This window comes from Podarcis erhardii (assembly GCF_964252035.2).
Source record: "Podarcis erhardii genome assembly, chromosome: 10".
NCBI lineage: Eukaryota > Metazoa > Chordata > Lepidosauria > Squamata > Lacertidae > Podarcis > Podarcis erhardii.
The window spans coordinates 9408069-9433086 of NC_138500.1; the positions used below are offsets into that span (position 1 = coordinate 9408069).

The 25018-nt window shown below is 45.8% G+C and overlaps 1 long non-coding RNA gene across 4 annotated transcripts in view; it reads right to left on the reverse strand.

Annotated features, from left to right (window-relative positions):
* LOC309352028 overlaps nucleotides 1-25018 on the reverse strand; it is a 215669-nt gene that overhangs the window by 126085 nt on the left and 64566 nt on the right. The window contains exon 1 of one of the 4 annotated variants that reach the window (XR_014161020.1): nucleotides 5778-5916. The exons of 2 other annotated variants lie outside the window; for them this stretch is intronic. This is a non-coding gene — a long non-coding RNA (uncharacterized lncRNA). Of the gene's footprint in view, nucleotides 1-5731; nucleotides 5917-25018 lie in introns of those variants that run through there. One more of the 4 variants, XR_014161021.1, reaches the window with a different exon arrangement.

Consider the following 25018-nt stretch of genomic DNA (forward strand, 5'->3'; position numbering starts at 1 on the left):
ATTCAAAAGCATCCATTCTTCATCGATCAGCCTTCTTTATGGTCCAGCTCTCACTTCCATACATCACTACTGGGAAAACCATAGCTTTAACTATATGGACCTTTGTTGGAAAGGTGATGTCCCTGCTTTTTAAGATGCTGTCTAGGTTTGTCATTGCTTTTCTCCCAAGAAGCAGGTGTCTTTTAATTTCGTGACTGCTGTCACCATCTGCAGTGATCACGGAGCCCAAGAAAGTAAAATCTCTCATTGCCTCCATTTCTTCCCCTTCTATTTGCCAGGAGGTGATGGGACCAGTGGCCATGATCTTAGTTTTCTTGATATTGAGCTTCAGACCATTTTTTGCGCTCTCCTCTTTAACCCTCATTAAGAAGTTCTTTAATTCCTCCTCACTTTCTGCCATCAAGGTTGTGTCATTTGCATATCTGAGGTTGTTGATATTTCTTCTGGAAATCTTAATTCCGGCTTGGGATTCATCCAGCCCAGCCTTTTGCATGATGTTTTTTAAAAAAATCACAAATTGTTAAAGAAATGTAGAGAATTGAACCTAAAGTCAGAAAAACGAAAAAACGAAAGAACTAAAACTGACAGATCCTTTCATCCCTAGGACCACCTTTATTGTGGGAGTGGGCAAGACTAGAGGTCACTGAAAAAAATATCACCTGTTTTGCACAGAGAAGGTCACAGGTTCAATCCCCTCACAACGTCTCCAGTTAAAAGGATGAAGTTTTCCATTTCCTTTTCCCACCTCCAATCCTGTCATACACATTCAATTTCTGCCCGTAAGTCTGCATGTGGCATGTGACTGATTTGTATTTGTCTTCTCTGAAACGGTCTGAAATGAGTTCACACTCTACACTTCCCGAAGGCAGTCAGAAAATAAATTGTGTGTGTGTGTGTGTGTGTGTGTGTGTGTGTGTGTGTGTGTTTGAGGCACAGAGGGGGTTGGAACACAACCACTTGACTTCTTTTTGAGTCTGGCTGTCTGTTAGAGAGAGAGAGAGAGAGAGAGAGAGAGAGAGATTGGAAATCTGTCCAATTCCCATAGCAGTCCTCAGCTGTGTCCTTGTTTCACCTCTTCAGCCAACCTCCTGAATCCCAAATTATGCAAATAGCGGGCAATTTCAGAGGCAGAGAACTGAAGCCACAGTTGTCAAATCAGCCGTGCTAAATTCCGATGGCGTTGGAGCCGGCGGAGGAACGCGGCTCCCTTCCCTATTAAAAACAAAACTGTTGCGAGCGATTAATGGTGTCAGCTAATTAACTGGAAGAAGGGACGTCTGTGCATGTCGTTGGCAACCGCAGGTCATGAGGTTTCATGGATTCTCAGCCTCGGACGGAGGCTGAGGGCTTGTCTCGCTAGTCTTGAAAGATGAAAGATATAAAAGCAGGTGAGATGATGCTGCGGTAAACATGCGTCTCAGTTATGTAATGCAGCCCATTTCTTGCCACGCTTTGCTGATCATGGAAACATGCAATCATAGAGATGGAAGGGACTCCAAGAGTCATCTACTCCAACCCCCTGAAATGCAGGAATCTCAGCTAAAGCATCCATGACAGATGGCCATCTAACCTCTGCTTAAAGACCTCCAAGGAAGGAGAACCCACAACCTCCTGTGGGAGTCTGTCCCACTGTCAAACTGCTCTTACTGTCAGAAAATTCTTCCTGATGTTTCCTTGGAATCTCCTTTTTTGTAACTTGAACCATGGGTTCGAGTCCTACCCTCCAGAGCAGGGGAAAACAAGCTTGTTCCCTCTTCCATATGCCCGACCACCCTTGAGATATTTGAAGATGGCTATCATATCCTCTTATCCAGGCTAATTCTAGCTTCCCCTCCCCATCCTCCTCTTTGCTGAGTTTCTATATTTATTTAGAGCGTTTGTACCCCTATCTTCAGTCAAAAAGGTTTCCGGAGTAATAATAATGTTAATAATAATTTTTTATTCATGTTAAGTTGTGGGTGAACATATCAGACGACACAGCGATTCTTCAAACAGCTCTTGTTTATTCACAGGCCAGGACAGAACTGAACTGAAGGGTTCAGTCAGCCTGCTTATATAGAGCTCCAGGACAATGTAACTGTAACAATTTTCTAAAACTATCCAATCACTGAACGTCACTTTTGATCCCTTATTTGCATAACTATCTACAGTATCCCCCTGCTGGCCCAGGGTGAGAACTTCAGTACATAACAATTTATACCCTGCCCATCTGGCTGGGCTTCCCCAGCCACTCTGGGTGGCTTCCAACAAAATATTAAAATACAGTAATGCATCAAACATTAAAAGCTTCCCTAAACAGGGCTGCCTTCAGATGTCTTCTAAAAGTCTGGTAGTTGTTGTTCTCTTTGACATCTGGTGGGAGGGCGTTCCACAGGGCGGGCGCCACCACCGAGAAGGACCTCTGCCTGGTTCCCTGTAACTTGGCTTCTTGCAGTGAGGGAACCGCCAGAAGGCCCTCAGAGCTGGACCTCAGTGTCCGGGCAGAACGATGGGGGTGGAGACGCTGGACCGAGGCTGTTTAGGGCTTTAAAGGTCAGCACCAATTGTGCTTGAAAACGTACTGGGAGCCAATGTAGGTCTTTCAAGACTGGTGTTATGTTGTCTCGGCAGCCGCTCCCAGTCACCAGTCTAGCTGCCACATTCTGGATTAGTTGTAGTTTCTGGGTCACCTTCAAAGGTAGCCCCATGCAGAGCACATTGCAGTAGTCCAAGTGGGAGATAACCAGAGCATGCACCACTCTGGTGAGACAGTCCGTGGGCAGGTAGGGTCTCAGCCTGCGTACCAGATGGAGTGGCTTATATACAATCAGTACAAGACAGTCCTGGCCTGCAGGCTTACAATCTAAACACACACACACACACACACACACACACACCATGAAGGAAAACGGACAGGGAGAGGAAAAAGTGCAAACTCAGGCACCTGTTGAGAGCAGATCAAGGTTGAGTGCCCAATGGACCAGCCTTCACTGTATGTTTGTTCTTATTTAACCTTTGGCTATATATTTGTAAATACAAGAAGAGGAACCCTCTGATGGTGAGAGCTGTTCAGCAGTGGAACGAACTACTTGTGGGAGGAAAATATGAATCCCTGTGAGCCATGTGTGTGGGGTAAATAACAGAAGAATCAGCTGGGTGCCTGGATTCAAAATGCAGAGCTAAACTCATTCTCCAGCAGGAGAGAGACACTAGTAGCAGAGTGTAAACACACAAAAGCCAAGCAGCTATATAGCATTAGGAATATAGGGTGTTAGACCATTTTATCCTGTTTAGTCGGCTTGCAAACAGCACTGCTCTCTTTCTACCCCTCCTGCAATAAACAGACTACATACTGGAAGATAAAAATGCTTTACTTACAGGTTCAAAGGTCCAATTCATGCATTTATCCAAGTGGCAGCAAGGAGAACACAGGCAGAAATCTTTGGGCAGAAAATACAGAAAGATAGCTTCAACTACATTTGCTCTAAACTCGTAGCAAAGCTTAGATAAGTCCTTCCTTGTACAGTAGGTTGCATGGCACAGAGGAAACAGGAAGAGAAGGTTTCATTTCCTTTCTCCCTGGAGAAGAGGGGTTGCAACCTAGCTATGTCTAGGAATCTTAACTTTGTGTTCTTAACCCCTTCATGCACCAACTAGCACCCATGCATATACTGTATATGTTTGAATGGGGAAGGTGGTGGGCTGGAGACTTTTAAGCAGAGGCTGGATGGTCATCCATCATGATTGCTGCATTGCAGGGGATTGGACTAGATGCCCCTTGGGGTTCCCTTCCAAATCTACAACTCTGTGATTCTGTGAAATATTAGACACCATAACCATGCTGTGCTCATCTCACCCAAAACTCAATACATGCAAGGATATTATAATATCTGTGGCTGCCCCCACCTAGTCTTGATCAGATGACCATAGCCTGGAAGGAAAAGCAGATGGGTAGGGGGGGGGGGGACGGGACACACAGAGATTATATAACCGGCATAAAAAGGATTAGTATTTTTCCTCTGTTCCAATTCTAGTGAATATCAAATGTACATGACATGTCATCACTTGGGTATAAAAATAAGAACGATAATTTTTAAACAACCTTGCTTTTCCAGTTATCAGACAATCCCCCGGGCGTCGCCTTTCCTTGGAATGCTTCAGAGAACACAGTCTGGTATTTACGCCGCAGTGGCAAGCATATTTCTCTCGCTCCAGTTAAAATTTGCTTTGGGAACATGGGGCAATTTCTTCGCTGAATGTCAACTGGGCGGCAGGTAGATGGGATGGTGAAGTGGATCAGATCTAGCCAGCTACAGGGTGGCAAAAGATCTGAAAAGAAAGGGCTGGCACCGTGCTGCTTTTATTGCAATTATTTGTGGGGTTTTAATATATTTTATGTGTGTGCATATAGTTTCAAATCTATCAGTGTTTAATTGGTTTTTCTGTGTTTCCAGAGGTTCTTGGTCTTATCAGTAAGCCGCCTTGAGTCTTGTCAGGGCAAACGGTGGGGTTTCTGTACTGTATGTGTATATAGTGTACTCTATTATGTAATAATACATTATTATTTTATATATAAAATATATAAAAGAATAAACAGTGGTTATGTGGTATGGTTTGATTTCAGATTGTTTATGCATAAGGAGGGGAGGTTTATGAATGGATGATCCCTCTAGCTTTTGTACAGGGCCTCCAACATTTCTCCAGTGAAAATAGGGGCGTCCCATTCCATAATGATAATTTTACTATTTATACCCCCCACACATCCTACTGGGTTGCCCCAGCCAATGTGGGCAGCTTCCAACATATGTAAAAACATTAAAAAAACATTAAACATAAAATAACCCACTTCCCTACACAGAATTGCCTTCAGACAGCTTGGGGGTTGGATAACTCCATTCCCTCCAACATTTCTCCAATGAAAATAGAGACATCCTAAAGGAAAAGTGGGAAATTTTGAGGTCAAATTAGAAACTGGGACTGCTTCTCTAAATCTTGGACGTCCCTGGAAAATAGGGACATTTGGAGGGTTTGGGAATATGGGTTATGTGTAAATACAATCAATAAGAAACAACACACGTTTCTTTGAGATCTATCTATCATCTATCTATATTTATCTATCATCTGTCTGTCTATCTATCTATCTATCTATCTATCTATCTATCTATCTATCTGTCATCTATCTATCATCTATCTATCTATCTATCTATCTATCTATCTATCTATCTATCTCTATCTCTATCTATCTATCATCTATCTATCTATCTATCTATCTATCTATCATCTATCTATCTATCTATCTGTCATCTATCTATCATCTATCTATCTCTCTCTCTCTCTCTCTCTCTCTCTCTCTCTCTCTCTCTATCTCTATCTATCTATCATCTATCTATCTATCATCTATCTATCTATCTATCTATCTATCTATCTATCTATCTATCTATCATCTATCTATCTAATGAATTAAGATTAATATCTTTGTTTGATCCACCATGTGCTCAACATATTGGTAATTACTGTGGTATTTTTTAATAACAATTTTCCATTTTTTAAGTTAAATTTATATACTGCCCTTCATCTGAAGATCACAGGGCAGTTTACAACACAACACCACAAAATACGTAGCATAATAAGAACAACAAACATACTCCCCCCTGACACATTTAAAAGCCTAGGGCTTGCCGATCAGAAGGTCAGCAGTTTGAATCCCTGCAACGGGCTGAGCTCCCATTGTTCAGTCCCTGCTCCTGCCTACCAAGCAGTTCAAAAGCACACCAAGCTTCAAGCAGATAAATAGGTACCGCTCTGGCGGGAAGGTAAACGGCGTTTCCGTGCGCTGCTCTGGTTCGCCAGAAGCGGCTTAGTCATGCTGGCCCCATGACCCGGAAGCTGTACGCCGGTTCCCTCAGCCAATAAAGCGAGATGAGCGCCGCAACCCCAGAGTCGTCCGCGACTGGACCTAATGGTCAGGGTTCCCTTTACCTTTACCTAGATTGTTTCCTTAGCCAAAGACCTGGTTATAGATAAATGTTTTGTCTGGTGCCTTATGATATGTAAGGAAGGGGCCAGGCGAGCCTCATTATGGAGAGCATTCCCCAAACAGGGAGCCACCACAGAAAAGGCCCTGTTCTTGTGTAGTCACCCTCTGGAGCTCTTGTGGAGGAGGCACATGAAGAAGGGCCCCAGAGGATGGTTTCAGGGCCTGGGTCAGCTTTTCTCTTCCAAATATGTAGCAATGTTTGTTAAACCACAGCAATAGTTATGCTGCACAATGTTTTTCTTCTGGTATCTTTTCTCTTCTCATTCTTATTTTCCTTCACAATTTTAACTCATGAGCTATTGCTGCAATTTTTTTTTTAATAAATATTTATTAAAGTTTTTAAATATAAATGCACAAATAATAAACAATCTTACTTCTGTCACAAACATAGTTTCATCACTTCTTTGGACTCCCTTGCGTCTCCCGCTCCCATTTACATCGTTAAAAGTTTTTTTCCAAACAAATTATCAACTTGTTTACAATCTCATATCCACTCATTCAAATATAATCTAGCAATTCTTCCAAAATTTTTTATATTTTCTTTAGTCTCACTTATCATCAAATTTAAATCTAATTTAGTGGTGGCCAATTTTTTATAATCTAGCATCCTTCTTAACATTCAACCAAATTACAATGTTTTTGTAGATACATCTTAAATTTCTTCCAGTCTTCCTCCATCTTCTCTTCTCCCAGGTCTCGGATTCTGCCAGTCATCTCGGCCAGTTGCATATAGTCCATCAGCTGCATCTGCCACTCTTCCAGTGTGGGTAGATCTTGAGTTTTCCAGTTTTCCAGTTGCTGCAATTTGCTCCGATTGTATATTTTATCTTTATAAACCCTGTTTTTATTGTGTTATGTTATGTGAGCTGGTCTTTGACCGTAATAAATTTTCTAACTCTAACTCTATTTTCCTTCTGTACATTTCCCCTTTCAATAAAAATTATATACCGTATTTGTCGCTCTATAAGATGCACCAGACCACAAGACGCACCTAGTTTTTGGAGGAGGAAAACAAGAAAAAAATATTCTGAATCTCAGAAGCCAGAACAGCAAGAGGGATCACTGCGCAGTGAAAGCAGCAATCCCTCTTGCTGTTCTGGCTTCTGTGATAGCTGCGCAGCCTGCATTCGCTCCATAAGACACACACACATTTCCCCTTACTTTTTAGGAGGGAAAAAGTGAGTCTTATAGAGCAAAAATTACGGTACATGTAAAATGAAAGAAGTAGCCGCACGTCAGGTCTTCTTGAGACGAGGACTTTGAAGGCGTCCAATTGATCCTGCCCTCAGCCATTCCCCATTATTATTTTCTTAGTAAGGAAAGCCGCTGGCATCGAACGGCTCTGCCCATTTCTCGCTCCAACTATGTTGGCTTTGCAATTTTCGAAAGTCCCACAGGCCATTCATTTCCAGGGTGTTGGGTAGCATGCCACAACAGAGGAAGATAAAAGCTGCTCTGTGCCTTGTTTCAATAATGTAATCGGATGCTGGAATCCAGGATCAGACCTCGGTCATCCGAGGACGAAGGATGCTGAGACAAGCCCAGAACAGGCTGCAGGAAGGACTACTGTATCTCTACCCGCAATCAGTTGGGCTGGGGTGGCAGCAAAGCAGATGCCTTATGTAACTGAGATGACTTGCGATGTTTGCTTGCATAACCCTTCGCTAATAGAAATCTAGCACGCCATGGGGGAAGGTTCTGCCCCTGATGGGCTAGCTTTTTATATTCTGGAAGTTGTCCATTTGCAACTGCATAGGTTCCAACATTTTTCCGGTGAAAATAAGGATGTCCTATTCAATAATAATAAGGGACAATAAATAAGGGACGCTGGTGGTGCTGTGGGTTAAACCACAGAGCCTAGGACTTGTCGATCAGAAGGTCGGCAGTTCGAATCCCTGCAACGGGGTGAGCTCCCGTTGCTCGGTCCCTGCTCCTGCCAACCTAGCAGTTCGAAAGCACGTCAAAGTGCGAGTAGATAAATAGGTATCACTCCAGCGGGAAGGTAAACGGCTAAACCCGGAAGCTGTACGCCCTTTACCTTTTATATAATAAAATAATAATAATAATAATAATAATAATGCCCTGACCTGGGTTGCCCCAGCCACTCTGAGCGGCTTCCAACGTATATAAAGGTAAAGGGACCCCTGACCATTAGGTCCAGTTGTGGCCGACTCTGGGGTTGCGGCACTCATCTTGCTTTATTGGCCGAGGGAGCCGGCGTACACCTTCCGGGTCATGTGGCCAGCATGACTAAGCCACTTCTGGCGAACCAGAGCAGCGCACGGAAACGCCGTTTACCTTCCCGCCGGAGTGGTACCTATTTATCTACTTGCACTTTGACGTGCTTTCGAACTGCTAGGTTGGCAGGAGCAGGGACCGAGCAACGGGAGCTCACCCCGTTGCAGGGATTCGAACTGCCGACCTTCTGATCGACAAGTCCTAGGCTCTGTGGTTTAACCCACAGCACCACCCGCGTCCCTCCTCCAACATATATAAAAACATAAAAAAAAACATTAAAAAACCTTCCCTATACAGAGCTGTTGTATAGCTACTTGTCTCCTTAACTTGGGGGGGGGGGTCACATAACTCCATACCCTCCAAAATTTTTCTGATGAAAATAGGGATGTCCCAGAATCCTTCACACAGCATCTAATTATGCTTCATTATCCCTGGCTTTCTGTCTCATCCGGGGTTTGTGTTTGCGAACGTAGCCCACATTTTTGTGTTCTGCTTCCTGTCGTTCAGGCTAAACGTTTAATGACAGGCCATCCTCTGTAAGTCTGGAAGAGTTCTAATTTCATATGGAAGCAATAAGCATACAGAGAAGAGAGAGAGAAAACCGCTGGTATGCACATTTGAGGTGTGAGTCAAGCTTCAGGGAGTATTAACAGCTGATGGATTTGGCAAACGCCTTCTATGAAAACCTCTCTGTTGGCTTTTGCTGCCTACGTGATCGGGATCACACTCCAGTTGCGGGGCTTAAAAATGTAGCTACAATGGCTCTGCTTTGCCTCCACGGTCAGAGGGGCAATGCCTCTGAATACCTGGTCCTGAATGGGGTAACTGTGCCCATGAAGGACCAGGTGCACAGCCTGGGAGTCATTCTGGACTCACAGCTGTCCATGGAGGTGCAGGTCAATTCTGTGTCCAGGGCAGCTGTCTACCAGCTCCATCTGGTACAGAGGCTGAGACCCTATTTGCCTGCGGACTGTCTTGCCAGAGTGGTGCATGCTCTAGCTATCTCCCGCTTGGACTACTGCAATGTGCTCTATATGGGGCTACCTTTGAAGGTGACCCGGAAACTACAACTAATCCAGAATGCGGCAGCTAGACTGGTGACTGGGAGCAGCCGCCGAGACCACATAACACCGGTCTTGAAAGACCTACACTGGCTCCCAGTACGTTTCCAAGTGCAATTCAAAGTGTTGGTGCTGACCTTTAAAGCCCTAAACGGCCTTGATCCAGTATACCTGAAGGAGCGTCTCCACCCCCATTGTTCTGCCCGGACACTGAGGTCCAGCGCTAAGGACCTTCTGGCGGTTCCCTCACTGCAAGAAGCGAGGTTACAGGGAACCAGGCAGAGGGCCTTTTCAGTAGTGGCACCCGCCCTGTGGAACACCCTCCCACCAGATGTCAAAGAGAAAAGCAATTACCAGACTTTTAGAAGATATTTGAAGGCAGCCCTGTTTAGGGAAGCTTTTAATGTTTACTAGATTATTGTATTTTAATATTCTTTTGGAAGCTGCCAGAGTGGCGGGGGAAACCCAGCCAGATGGGCGGGGTATAAATAATAAATTATTATTATACCAGTTGCTGGAAACCAGAGGAGGGGAGATTTGCTCTTGTGTGCGAATCCTGCTTGCGGGTTTCCCACAGGTTTCTGGCTGGCCACTGTGAGAAGAGGGTGCTGGACTAGATAAGTCATTGGGCATGATCCAGCAGGCTCTATCTTACGTCCTTACGGTGTGTGGCCATCACCGTAGGTGAGTGTATGGAAGTCCCATTGATCTAAATGGCATTCAGTTCAGCCTTGCAAATAAGCTGCCGGATTTACTGGCCTGCAACTTAAATCCTGCAAGCTTTCTAACAGCTCCGACCTATAGGCAAGATGAGGCCATTGTCTCTGGATGGGTTGAATGGTAAATTGGTACCCACCAGCTAGAGATGCCAGAAACTTCCAATGGGAATGGAAGCGGGAAATTGCCTTAGACCATTGGGGCCTCTGAGCTCGGTATTGTCTACAACCCAATGATGAGAAGACCCATTGCCTTCCAGATGTTGTTGGACTGCAACTCTCATCAGCCATTCTGTTTGCTTCCTTACTCTCTTGCTGAACTGCTGGCTGCTATTCCACACACTCACATCCACCTGCCCTGCCCTCTCAGCCAGAAGTGGGTCACCTTATTTGAGCATGGGTGGGTATCTCATCCAGCAACTCGGAGAGATTTCCAGCCATCAAGAGACCACCTCCTTTCTGTTCGCTTCCATTGCTGATGGCCACCCTAGACTCTTAACCAACAATCTGCCTGACAAAGGATGGTCAGTCAGGGAGCGGTTTTCCTCCTACTGTGGTTCCTGCGCTTACTTGCTCCAACATACGGTACATGTTAACTTTTTGCAAAGGAGAAATTTGCTGTGAGAGACTAATAATAATAATAATAATAATAATAATAATAATAATAATAATTTATTTATACCCTGCCCATCTGGCTGGGTTTCCCTAGCCACTCTGGGCGGCTTCTAGCAAAATATTAAACTACAATAATTCATGAAATATTAAAAGCTTTCCTAAACAGGGTTACTTTCAGATGTCTCCTAAAAGTCAGATAGTTGTTTATTTCTTTGACATCTGGTGGGAGGGCGTTCCACAGGGCAGGCACCACTACCGAGAAGGCCCTCTCAGTGGCGTAGCGTGGGTTGTCAGCACCCGGGGCAAGGCAAGTAATTTGCGCCCCATAACCCTGGATTTGCGCGCCCTAACCCTACCCCTACCCCTACCCCCAGATGTTGCGCCCAGTGCGGCCGGCACCCCCTGCACCCCCCACGCTACGCCACTGGGCCCTCTGCCAGGTTCCCTGTAACCTCACTTTTCACAGTGAGGGAACCACCAGAAGGCCCTTGGCGCTGGACCTCAGTGTCTGGGCTGAACGATGGGGATGGAGATGCTCCTTCAAGTATACTGGACCGAGGCTGGTTAGGGCTTTAAAGGTCAGCACAAACCCTATGAATTGTGCTCGGAAACGTACTGGGAGCCAATGTAGGTCTTTCAGGACCGGTGTTATGTGGTCTTGGTGACTGCTCCCAGTCACCTGTCTAACTGCCGCATTCTGGATTAGTTGTACAGTGGTACCTCAGGCTACAGACACTTCAGGTTACAGACTCCACTAACCCAGAAATAGTGCCTCGTGTTAAGAACTTTGCTTCAGGATGAGAACAGAAATCACACGGCATCGGCACAGCGGCAGTGGGAGGCCCCATTAGCTAAAGTGGTACCTCAGGTTAAGAACAGTTTCAGGTTAAGAACGGACCTCCAGGACGAATTAAGTTCTTAATCCGAGGTACCACTCTAGTTTCCGGGGCATCTTCAAAGGTAGCCCCATGTAGACGACTGCTTGCCTATGGGCAATGCTTATTATGTAAATAGAGCTCTTTTCCTATCCCTGCCTCCACCCGACTTCGCCAACTTATTTCCATGCTCCCCAAAGCCATATGACTGAGGTTTGCAGAAGTCTGTTGCAGACCAGCCTGCGGGGAAGAGGAGAGGGTAGCTGTCGCAGCGACGGCTGGGGTTCTGCCCTCCAGTTTCATTTCTTTTAAAAAATGTGCTCTTGTTATGTAAGGCTGTGGGAAGGATGGAAAACTACTGACAGAATCAGTCTCTCACTCTCTGTATGTGTGCTCATTCCCTGCCAGTGACTCACAACAGAAGAGGTCGGAACATCAGGAGGCTGTAGAGAGCACTGGGATGGCCTGCGCCTTGGGCAGGTGTGCTAGGAATCCCAATTGCTGTTTGCCTGGAAAAAGCCTTCAGCATCTCTTAAAGCAAGAAGTGTGGGTGAGAAAAGCAAAGTCTAGCTGTGGGACCGCTCTCTGCAGCTGTGTGCGCACCAGATGCTTAAGAAACATTTAAAGCCCATAGCTCCTCCCAGGGAATCATGGAAACTGTAGCTGATCCTCCTCACAGAACTATAATTCCCAGCACCCCGATAAACTACAGTTCCCAGGATTCGGGGGGGGGGGAGTCCTAGATACATTGGCCTAGGACCCATGCACCTACAGGACTGCCTCTCCTGGTATGCCCCGTGGAGGACCTTAAGGTCCATAAATGACAACATTTTGGAGGTCCCAAGTCGCAAGGTGGTTAGATTGGTCTCAGCTAGGGCCACGGCCTTTTCAGTACTGGCCCCGACTTGGTGGAACGCTCTGTCACAAGAGGGCCCTGCGGAACTAAGTATTTGTCATTACAAAAGACTGGCCAGGCTCCCCAGGGTATCCAATCAAGTAAGCATTAACAGGTGACCTGCCAGACAGGAGTTAAACACCGCACTCAGATTTCTGTTGTAGACCGCCCTTTCTGTGATATAGGTATGATGTTTCTGGGGGTGGTCTTGGACTCCAAGGCGGGCAATTTAAAATGTCTATATAAGGGTGGACACACCTTTGTTCTGGGTCCTCCTCCTTTCCTGCGTGTGAGGGGAACACCCTGTTGCAACAGTTCAATAAAGATCAAGCTTACGAGCTGCTTTGCTTCTCAATATTCTCTGGTTTGCCTCTGTTATTTTCTCCGACTGATGGAGAACCTGCAGAGGGCTCTATAAGGGCTCTTGTGTCCCCCATAAGGGAACAAGGGCAGATTTACGTTTATTGCACATGCCATCCAAGTTGCGGGGCATTGTCACACCTTTATCACAAAGTGCTTTCCTGCATAGTCTCTTCAGGCAAATGTACACACCAATATGGAACGGCGGTTTCTCATCCTGAAATAAAGCTTGCGCCAATCGTGCATTGACTGGGACCCAAGATAGATAGCTCATTCCCAACCGATTTCAGTCTGTGAACCTCCCAGGTCACCTTCAAAACCTAGGGCATGACGCATTTATCACAAGGCCTAGGGAGGTGGCAGAATAGCCAAGCAAAAGGCAGGCCAGTTGCATTCAACCCAACTCTCTCCTGCTTCAGTGATGGTTGTTGAAACGTAAAGACCTCAAGTGCAGAGAGGGGGGAGAAAATGCACCACTCTGCCTGGGGGTAGGCGCAGTGAGGTCATCCCAGGACACGTTTCCATTCATAACTTTCCGTAGAGCTATTTGGGGACATTGATTTAAATCCCGATGCGTGTAATGTGGATGGCAAAGCCCAGTAGTGGCCCTGGCCGCCCTGTAATTTCAGCTTCCAGTTGAGCTGTTTTTCTTTTCTGCCCCCCTTTTATTTATTAAATTTGTAAACTGCCCTATACCCATAGATCTCAGGGTGCTTCACAGCATAATCGGGCCGATTCACAACCTAAGAACATTTTTCTTTGCTGCAGTTCTTAGGAAGGAACCTAGGAAGCTGCAATTTCCTAGGTGAAGTGGTACTCTGTTGGTGTGGCAGGAGTGGATGGCAAGCGTGGCAGAAAGATTTGAGGACAATTTAGGGAATGTTTAAACATTTCAGTGTAGTATAGTATGGTATGAATTATTATTAATATTGCTTGCAGAATATGGATAGATATCTTTTCAAACTGAGAGCAAGATACAGGGGCAATCCTAATTATGTTTTGCGATGTATTTTTTATCAATAATAATAATAATAATAATAATTGGTGTGGCACAAGCAAATTTTTATTCTGAAAGTGTGGCCCAGAGGCAGAAGTTTGAGAACCACTGTCTTGCATTCTACCTACTGCATGGAAGCTTGTTCTAAAATTAAAGGCAAGATATAGTAGTAGCAATAATAATAATAATAATAATAATAATAATAATACATTTATTTATATGCCGACCATCTGATTGGGTTGCCCCAGCCACTCTGGGCAGCTTCCAACAAAGTAAAACACAGTAAGACATCAAACATTAAAAACTTCCTTATACAGGGCTGCTTTCAGATGTCATAGTAGTGGTTTGCTGGAGGAGTGGAGCTTAAATGAAATAAAAAAGGAAGAGGCACTAGATGGAAGGGCATTCCAGCACTGGAGAACTGCTAAGGAAGAAAGGGATGCATTCATCTGCGTCTTCCAAGCAGGAGCTGGTAGTTCAAGGATGCGTGCCTGGGAAGCGGAGCTTTTGTAATAATTTCTGTGGCCACAACAGTCTGAGCCAAATGCGTTCTTAAAATATAGCTCCAGCACCCTCTAGTGTCTGTGGGGGGAAGACGAGGAAACAGGAACGAGCAAGAGAAGTTTTCTTAAGACGGTTCCGTTCTTTGCCGCAACCAGAAACGACCGCAAGGGTCACAACCCAGATTCTCCAAATGTCCCTATTTTCCAGCAACAGCCCCGGATTTACAGAAGCTGTCCTGGTTTCTGATTTGGTCCTGGAATGTCCCACTTTTCCTTAGGACATCCCTATTTTCATCGGAAAATCTTTTCATCGGATAGTGATGTATGGAAATGAGAGCTGGACCATAAGGAAGGCTGATCGCCGAAGAATGGATGCTTTTGAATTCTGGTGCTGGAGGAGACTCTTGAGAGTCCCATGGACTGCAAGAAGATCAGACCTCTCCATTCTGAAGGAAATCAGCCCTGAGTGCTCACTGGAAGGACAGATCCTGAAGCTGAGGCTCCAATACTTTGGCCACCTCAGGAGAAGAGAAGACTCCCTGGAAAAGACCCTGATGTTGGGAAAGATGGAGGGCACAAGGAGAAGGGGACGACAGAGGACGAGATGGTGGGACAGTGTTCTCGAAGCTACCAGCATGAGGCTCCAATACTTTGGCCACCTCAGGAGAAGAGAAGACTCCCTGGAAAAGACCCTGATGTTGGGAAAGATGGAGGGTACAAGGAGAAGGGGACGACAGAGGATGAGATGGTTGGACAGTGTTCTTGAGTTTGACCAAACTGCGGGAGGCAGTGGAAGACAGGAGTACCTGGCCTGCTCTGGTCCACGGGGCCACGAAGAGTCGGAGGCGACTAAACGACTAAACAACAACAACATTTTCATCAGATAAATGTTGGAGGCTATGGAGTTATGCGACCCCCCCCCCAATTGTTTTTGCTTGTCTTCACTTACCCTGTCTCAGTGCCCTGCTCACGGTTGTGGAGAATATTCTTATGAATTCTCCATGTCACTATTAAAAAAAAGAGGTCGGAATAGTTGAATAGTTATGTGAACTGTCCCTGGATCAAGGGACTTTTCTTCTTCCAGTTCTCAGTCTTCTAAACCTAGCTCAAGGTTGCCATCTGAACTAGCCAGAGGTTTAACTGAGAATCAATCACAGTCAGTCCATCATTTGGAGAACCAAACTTTAGAATCATTTAGTCCCAAAAATGGCAACAAGACATTTTGTATTGGCGATTGTAATCTTGGTTTAAGGTAGGGTTTGTTCTACGTCCGGAATTCACCCCTCTAAAGCAGCGTCGGGGCAGAAATCACTGAAATGTTGGGGGGCGGGGAAGCTCAAGAACTTTGCCCAAAAAAGCACAACAACTTTCGTGTACGGATTTTCACTTTTTGAAACATGGCAACCCCGGTTGGAACCTTGTTTATATATCTAATGCTGGCTGGTGTAATAAACGAAAGTCTGCCCTTATTCCCTTATGGGGGACACAAGAGCCCTTACAGAGTCCTTTGCAGGTTCTCCATCGGTTGGAGAAAATAACAGAGGCCAACCAGAGAATATTGAGAAGCAAAGCAGCTAGTAAGCCTGATCTTCATTGAACTGTTGCAACAGGGTGCTCCCCTCACACGCAGGGGAAGGAGGAAGACCTCGAACCAAGGTGTGTCCGCCCTTATATACACATTTTAAATTGCCCGCCCTGGAGTCCAAGACCACCCCCAGATACATCATACCTACATCACAGATGGGGGGGTCTACAGCAGAAATCTGAGTGCGTTGTTCATTTCCTGTCATTATTTATCTCCTGTCTGGCAGGCTACCTGCTAATGCTTACTTGATTGGATACCCTGGGGAGCCTGGCTAGTCTTTTGTAGTGACAAATACTTAGTTCATGAGCCAGGTCACAGGCTCACCCTATTCATACACAGGCATACCCTTAAGACAGGATTTGTGAAGGAAAAGACAATGGGGAGGCTTTTCCATTTTCCTTGACCTTGCAGAGAAAACATTTGGTCAGTTTGGGAGCCAAAATGGCTCCAGGGCTGCCCTCCTGTGCTGCCTCAAACATGTGGCCTATACATTTATGTACGTGTTTGCCTTGCACATCCATGAACATTTATTTTATATATATAAGACCTTAATTTTTTTATTTCACTGGAAACATATGGGATGGGGTCTCGCTGAGCACTTTTAAGTTGATTTTACACAGGACAGTGTTGCCACGAGGTAACCCCACTTCAGTGACCGTTGCGTGAGCAGCCCAAGGCCCAGGAGCTCTCTAGGCCAGCTTTAGCAACCGCTGGTTTGACGAAGTTTCCTTTGTAAAGAGGAGCTATTTATATACCTCGGCCGGCCTTTTGTGGGGCTTTGCTGAAGTAAGCGGCGGGCAAACACAATAGCCGCCATCCTGTTTAAAGCCCAGGAGCTTAGCTGCTGTTTTATTCCCCTTTGATTGCATTTGGTGTTCCAGGAACCTTGTGATTTGAGCATCAGCAAAGGCCCTGAATCATATAAATGCAGCCATTGCCAAGTTTCCCTGTCACCAAACGGGCTGCCTTTCGTTGTGTCGACGTGAGCCAGGCTAGCAAGAACGGTAGTCCTCAGAAAATAAAGGCAAACAAGGCAGTTTATGCTGTTTTTCTGATTTTCCCCAAACTGTTAAATTGTGCTTTATGTCTGAGCTTTCACACGACCTAAAAGCCATTTCCGGGAATTGTATTAGTGCAAGTTTACCGCTCTGCCTTACTCGCAAATTGTTAAGTTGTGGGTGAACATATCAGACGACACAGCGATTCTTCAAACAGCTCTTGTTTATTCACAGGCCAGGGCAGAACTGAACTGAAGGGTTCAGTCAGCCTGCTTATATAGAGCTCTAGTACAACGTAACTGTATCAACTTTCTAAAACTATCCAATCACTGAACGTCACTTTCAATCCCTTATTTGCATAACTATCTACAGTATCCCCCTGCTGGCCCAGGGTGAGAACTTCAGTACATAACACAAATGTTGTCGTTTTTTCTGATAGCAAATAACATGGAAACGAGTGCTGTGCGATATTTCTGGAAGCAGCTTGACAGCCACGCGAAAGGTCAGACAGGAAGCGGAAACCAGCAGCTAGTGAAACGTCTGTAAAACGGAATAAACTGGTTCCCACTGGATCTGGCTGGGCGGAAGGCTGGGAGACCAGCAGCAGGGGGCGCCAGAGCCAATGACAGATAGAGAGCAGTGTCCACCGGGCAGCTGGTCCAACTTTAGTATGGAGGAAAGCTAACATGATTTGGCCTTCTGAGTATAGAAAAAGGTTACGATAAGGCAGGCTTATTGAGGGTGGAATCGGCAACAGATGCTGCTAGACTACAGCTCCCATCATCCTTGCATGTTGGCCCTGCTCGTCAGAACTGCCAGGAATTGGAGTCCATCGACAGGATACCAGATGCGGGAGGAGAGTATGAAGTTGTAAGAAATCAGGCAAGTTGGAAGAAAGCTTGCAGCTAGGGGCAGCCAGGTTCTGGAGCAGGGAGAAGGCAGTTGGGCAAAGGAAAAGGCCTAGGAATAAAGAGGTGTGGCAAGTTCCAGAGAGAGAGAGAGAGAGAGAGAGAGAGAGAGAGGGCCTTAGCTCATTAGATACGCAGATAACACAACCTTGATGGCAGAAAGTGAGGAGGAATTAAAGAACCTTTTAATGAGGGTGAAAGAGGAGAGCGCAAAATATGGTCTGAAGCTCAACACCAAAAAAACGAAGATCATGGCCACTGGTCCCATCACCTTCTGGTAAATAGAAGTGAAAGATATGGAGGCAGTGAGAGATTTTACTTTCTTGGGTTCCATGATCACTGCAGATGGTGACAGCAGCCACGAAATTAAAAGACGCCTGCTTCTTGGGAGAAAAGCAATGACAAACCTAGACAGCATCTTAAAAAGCAGAGACATCACCTTGCCAACAAAGGTCTGCATAGTTCAAGCTATGGTTTTCCCAGTAGTGATGTATGGAAATGAAAGCTGGACCATAAAGAAGGCTGACTGCTGAAGAATGGATGCTTTTGAATTATGGTGCTGGAGGAGACTCTTGAGAGTCCCATGGACTGCAAGAAGATCAAACCTCTCCATTCTGAAGGAAATCAGCCCTGAGGGCTCACTGGAAGGACAGATCCTGAAGCTGAGGCTCCAAGACTTTGGCCACCTCATGAGAAGAGAAGACTCCCTGGAAAAGACCCTGATGTTGGGAAAGATGGAGGGCACAAGGAGAAGGGGATGATAGAGGATGAGATGGTCGGACAGTGTTCTCAAAGCTACCAACCTGAGTTTGACCAAACTGCGGGAGGCAGTGGAAGACAGGAGTGCCTGGCGTGCTCTGGTCCATGGGGTCATGAAGAGGCGGACATGACTAAACGACTAAACAACAACAGAGCATCCGCTTTGCATGCAGAAGGTCCCAGGTTTGATCCCCAACACGCCTGATAGCGAGAGGTGAGAGACCACCAGCAGACTGGCTTTTCGAGCCTGGTTTCCCCCACCCTCCTGAAGCCCCAGGAGTCTTCATAAGGGAGCTGTTTCCAGAGGAATGAGGGATGAGACACACTGTTTGCCATCAGGGGGTGGCTGGTTTTACCTGTGCTGCCCCACCTGTGACTCTGTACGCATTCAGGCTGCATTCATTTACTAGCGACAAAGCCCCATTGATCGATGTGGGGTGTACTTCAGAAAAGACTCGTGTGCTCTTTTAAGCTTTAATGCAATTGTCACTGTCTGTATTTATTTTTTTTTCTTCATGTAATTTCCTTTGAGCTTCGCTGCTTGCATTTCCCACTCTGCACCCCTATACAGTGGTACCTCGGGTTACAGACGTTTCAGGCTACGCAATTTTGGGTTGCGCACCGTGCCAAACCCGGAAGTACCGGAACAGATTACTTCTGGGTTTTGGCGCTCGGGCATGCGAAGAAACACTAAATTGCACTTTGCGCATGCCAAATCGCGACCCGCGTGTGCACTGATGCGGCGCTGCGGGTCACAAATGTGCCTCCCGCACGGATCACGTTCGCAACCTAAGGTTCCACTGTACATACATATGCCTGCTGATGTAGGATAACACTTTGTGCATCTCACGATGTGGGACTCTAGCCTAGCCTATTTGCTAAATCTCAGATTCTGCTGATTCGCCTTGCCCGTGGGTGAGGAATGATTTGATGGAGAGGCAACACTGCCACCTACTGACCCCACCTAAGAAATGCATCTTCAACGTCAAAGGCTTTGCGCAAGAGGGGGAAACCTGCAATGCCCTGGATCGGCTGATGCAGGTGGAAGTCCACCGATGTAGTATGGAACAGTGGCCATGATATAACTGGGTTTGGCTTCCACAGGAGGGGAAATGCTCTCGCCCTCAGATCTCGCACTTGTGGGTTTCCCACAGGCATCTGGTTAGCTACTGGGAGAAGAGGTTGCTGGACTAGATGGGAAACTGGCCTGATCCAGAAGGCTCTTCTCATGTTCTTATGCCTCTGTGGCCAGTGTGGTGTAGTGGTTAAGAGCAGATGACTCGTAATCTGGTGAACCGGGTTCGCGTCTCCGCTCCTCCACCTGCAGCTGCTGGGTGACCTTGGGCCAGTCACACTTCTCTGAAGTCTCTCAGCCCCACTCACCTCACAGAGTGTTTGTTGTGGGGGAGGAAGGGAAAGGAGAATGTTAGCCACTTTGAGACTCCTTCGGGTAGTGATAAAGCGGGATATCAAATCCAAACTCTTCTTCTCTGCGGATGTTTTGTTGGGTTTGCTTTAGAGGTTATTGTTAGCAGCATATTGTCGCGAATTCCTCGCGGCGCTTTTAGCAGAAACGCTCAGAGTCCCAGGTTTTTCCAGTGCAGTCTTTTTAATGTGAGCTATATACAGGTATTTACAAAAACAGTCCATACAGAGTACCTGCTCCTTAAGGCAAACGAATACTCTCCGCCACAGCACCATCATACCACAGCACAACCACCACAACCACTGTTGAGCAGGCTTTCCTTTTTAAAACAGGTGATAGCCAATCACATTAATCACACTCCTGCTGAGTCACTCTGACCCAGCACTTCACAGAGTATTGCATCAGCCTGTTGAAGCCTGCAGACTTACTCAGTATCCTGCAAATCCCAACACATATTGCTCTGGGTTGTCCCCCCCCCCCATGCATCAAAAGTTGCTTGGAGACCCTATATGCCATAGCTGTCAACCGTCCCTTATTTGGCGGGAAACTCCCTTATCCCAGTGCCGTGTCCCGCTGCTGTCCCTTATTGTTTCATGCTCGCCTGGCTCGGGAGGGAAGCAGCAGCTCAGGGTCCTCCGCCGTGCGCGAGAGAGTGCGCACGAGCTGCCGCGTCTCCGTCTCTCCCTTTCCCCCCTCAGGGGCACGTTGTGAGGAGACAGGTGGCGGCGGGTGGGCAGGCAGCCCCTCTCTTGCGAGACTTCCGCCGCGCTGCCAGGGGAAGCCAGAGGCGGCAGCGGTGGCAGCCTGAGGGAGGAGGAAGAGGAGGGGATGGGGAGGGACGCAGAAGGGCGGCGCTTCAGCAGCCACGGCGGCGCTGCAACCGCCTCATGCCGGGCTTGCGGGCGGCGTGGGTGAGAGTCTCTCTCCCTCTCTCCCTCTCTCTTGGGCGGGGAAGGGCCGATGGAACTCCCCGCGCCAGGACGACGGCAGCCCCGACGTGCTGCTTAGCAGACCCTCCAACCAGCGCAGCATCTTAATGTAGTGATTTTCCCCTCTGCATCCCTTTCATAACGCTATTTTTATTGAAACGGTTAAATCAGCTATGATCAAATGGGCACAAGACTTAGGTCATGATATTATGTTCGCTGACTGGGAACAGTTATGGACCACAGGCCTTAAATTTACGGCATGTAGTGCCTTGAAAGAAAACATAATGAAAATGATCTATAGGTGGTACATGACTCCAGTCAAGCTTGCAAAGATATACCATTTGCCCAATAATAAATGCTGGAAATGTAACGAATGTGAAGGAACTTTCTATCATCTTTGGTGGACCTGCCCAAAGGTTAAAGCCTACTGGGAAATGATCTATAATGAAATTAAGAAAATCCTTAAGTGGACATTTGTAAAGAAACCGGAGGCTTTTCTCTTGGGCATGGTCGGCCAATTGGTACCAAAGAAAGATAGGACCTTTTTTATGTATGCAACTACAGCAGCAAGAATTCTCTTGGCAAAGTATTGGAAGATGCAAGAATTACCTACTCTGGAAGAATGGCAGACGAAGGTGACTGAATTTATGGGACTGGCAGAGATGACCGGCAGAATCCGTGATCAGAGGAGAGAGACAGTGGAAGAGGACTGGAAAAAATTTAAAATATATCTTAAGAACTGTTGCAAAATCTCAGACTGATAAAATGTCAAGGGGTAAGAAACAGAGAATTATAGCTGTAAATATTTAAGTTAAGAGAATCTTGAGGGAAATTAAATATAGAAATGGAATGAAGGATTGCTAAAAAAAATTTGAAACAAGGGTGCAGTGAAGGGGAGGCATGGGGAAGTCATGTGTTGTTTATGAATGTTTTTATTTGTGTGTTTTTTGTTTATGAAAATTAATAAAAATTATTTTTTTAAAAAAACATAACGCTATTTTTATAAATCATTTGTCCATCCATAGTTCAAATTTTTACTACAAGTTTTCTGTCAATCCTACCAATCCTCTTCCTGGTTTCTAATTCTGCCTGTAAGCTTTGCCATCTCAACATCGTTCATCAGTTTTGTCTGCCACTCTTCTTTGGTGGGAGTTGTAGACCCTTGGGATCATCTAGTCCAACCCCCTGCAAAACACAGTCAGTGGCAGCCAAAGCAGCATGGCTCCATCAGTGGTGGATTTCTGTATAAGCTAAGCAAAATCCCTTATTTTGGCTGCTGATCCCTTATTTTTGAGGCTGCTGGTCCCATATTTTCAAATCTGTAAGTTAACAGCTATGCATATGCACCAAGCGTCTGAAAAATGACAATGATTGCAACGGTGGTGCTGGTATCGTGCCAACGGCGGCTTCCCTGAAACGCTTTTGTTCTGAGGTGCCTCCTGCACTACAAAGACTTTGTTCTCTGAATCCTTGTGAAATTCTTGGTCTTTGTAAGCGCTGCAGTTCAGCCGAACCAGAGCGGTTTCACATTCTTTCTTGCTTCTTTAGAAATGACTCTGAAATAACCGAACCTCCCCTCATGTCTTTCTTCCTGCTGACTCACTGCTTAGTAAAAGCACGAGTACCACAGGACAATAGATTTTTTCCAAACGCACTTGAACGCCCTGCAATTGCATCAGTAGCCTCTACACATGATGCTCTCATGTGCCAACTTCTCTTTTTTTTTTTAATAATATTTATTAAAGTTTTCCAATTAATTACAAATTAATAAAACATCCAATTTCAAATCTTTTTCCAATTACATCCCTTCAGGACTTCCCCTTCCCTCCCCCCCTTGTATTCCCAATCTCTCAAATGATCTCAACAAGTTCTTCTCCTCAATTCAAACTTGTTATCCTTAACCCAAATTTTTTTTTTTTAAAAAAACATTATTTTCCATTCCCCTAAAATCGGCTTATTCCCACCACGAGTTCCCCCCTTTAGAATATCATGTAGATGTATATAGCCTAAATAAAACGTAGTTTACGCCTTTAAGGATTCCACATTTCCCACCCCCCCTTTTCCCGGTTGCGTTCCCAATGTTCCTCAATGTCCGATATTTCCACGTCTCTCTAAATCATAGTCCTTTGCCAGTCCTCTTTAGTTTCGAATGTCCAATCATGGAAGGATTCTGTCTCAAAGAGAGGCCCATTTTTTCCATCCAGATTTTTATATCCAGGAGTAAAAAACTCCAAATTATAATCCTTAAGCTTGTCAAATCTGGATGTCCCAAATGTCCCCACTTTTAACTTGGTCCAATTCTTGTTATTTTGTTGTTCTTATTGATCACACTCCTCTTTCTATTTCTTTCTGTCCCTGTTTTCCTGCACAAATGTCCTAATTCCAAAAGTTAGTTCCTTTACAGAGGCTTGTTATTCAGAAACAAAACATTACGTCAAATTCCTTTCATTCCACAACAGATGATTCCATTGTCTTCTTCGGTGTAGTGGCCTCTGTAGTCATAATAATGTTCCATTTCTGCAGTTTCCCAGGAGATAAACAGTTCAGTTCCAATTTCCAGCTAAAACTTGTAATGTCCCTCGGCTCCTCTAGGTGGATTGCAAAAGCTGAGTTCTCTTCCAGATCACATCCATTAGCCCTAGTAACTTTGTAATCCTTATTTAAAACAATTTGTATCCAATTTATAACAAATATAACCAGCAAAGTCCTTGTAACATAGTCTCTATCTTATTTTCCGCTTTGACAGCTCTTTGACAGCTGTCAAAACTTGCCTTTCTCCTCTCCAAACTCCGTCATCGATCGCTCCCGGGGTTCCAGGGGGGGTTGTTTTTAAGTCCGAATTCTACTTTCCTCCTCCAGCTCAATCTCATATTCTTCACTCGTGAGGTTAAAAACTTGCCAAAATGATGTTACTCCGATCTTAGTTATCAGATCCTTTGCTTTGACCCTTCTACAATGGAGGGGGTGGCTGACTTCCTTTTTTGCGCCTCCCCCGCTCGCTCCGAAATTTTTAAAATTTTTGTCCCTCTTTTTAATCCAAGTTCCAATTACTTACAGGTTGTTCTTTTAGGTCCGAATTTTCAAAGGAAGAAGCCAGCGCTCTCCACCGAATGGCATGCGGCTTCGCACGGCAGGGATAGCAGAGGACTCAAAACACCACGCTTCTCCCCGGCACCCGATCCGTAGCCTTTAAAAAGGCTCCTTCACGAGTCGGGAGGGCGCTAACGGTGTCAGCCGAGTCTCCATGTCCACGGCCCCCGTGGCCGTGGTTTTTAAGGGTCCCCGCATCGCCGGTGCGGTAGGACCCAGCCCCTGCCGTGCAGGCTCCCTCCGGAGCTCGGAGGGAGTCCGCCATTCGGCGATGGCGCCGACCCGGAAGTCCCTCATGTGCCAACTTCTCCGCCCACATCTCCATGAGAAGAAGTCGTTATTTGACCCTGCAGTCCATCCTCCTTCTGCAGAGGCTTAGAAAACTGCAGAGAAAGCAGAAGTTAGGAACCTAGGAATCAGTGGCTGTGGCTGTTCTGGGGTCCATGTGATTTCATGGGTTATGTTTACCAATTTTCCCTACAGAGAAAAAACTCGCGCATGACACAATCATGCTCACACACTCCCCAGAAATGTCAATGTATCTGATTCATTCCTTTCATAAAAATTATACAGTGGATGCTCGGGTTACGAACGTGATCCATGCAGGAGGCATGTTCTCAACCCACAGCGTTCACAACCCACAGCGCCACGTCTGTGCACACACGGGTTGCGATTCAGCGTTTCTGTGCATGCACAAAGCATGATTTAGTACTTCTGCACATGCACAAGTGCCGAAACCCGGAAGTAGCCTATTCTGGTACTTCCGGGTTCGGCGCGGTGTACAACCCGAAAACACACAAGCTGAAGTGTCTGTAACCCGAGGTATGACTGTATACCCTTTGAGTGTAACACCCCACCCCCCAACAAACCTCAAAGAGGTATACAAAAGATAAAGAAAAAAAAAAGAAAACACTTGCAAGCACTTAGAACTTAAAAAAATAAAATAAAAACAGCAATAAGCTACAAACAGATTAAAATACCATATTTTTCGCTCTATAAGACACACCAGACCACAAGATGCACCTAGTTTTTGGAGGAGGAAAACAA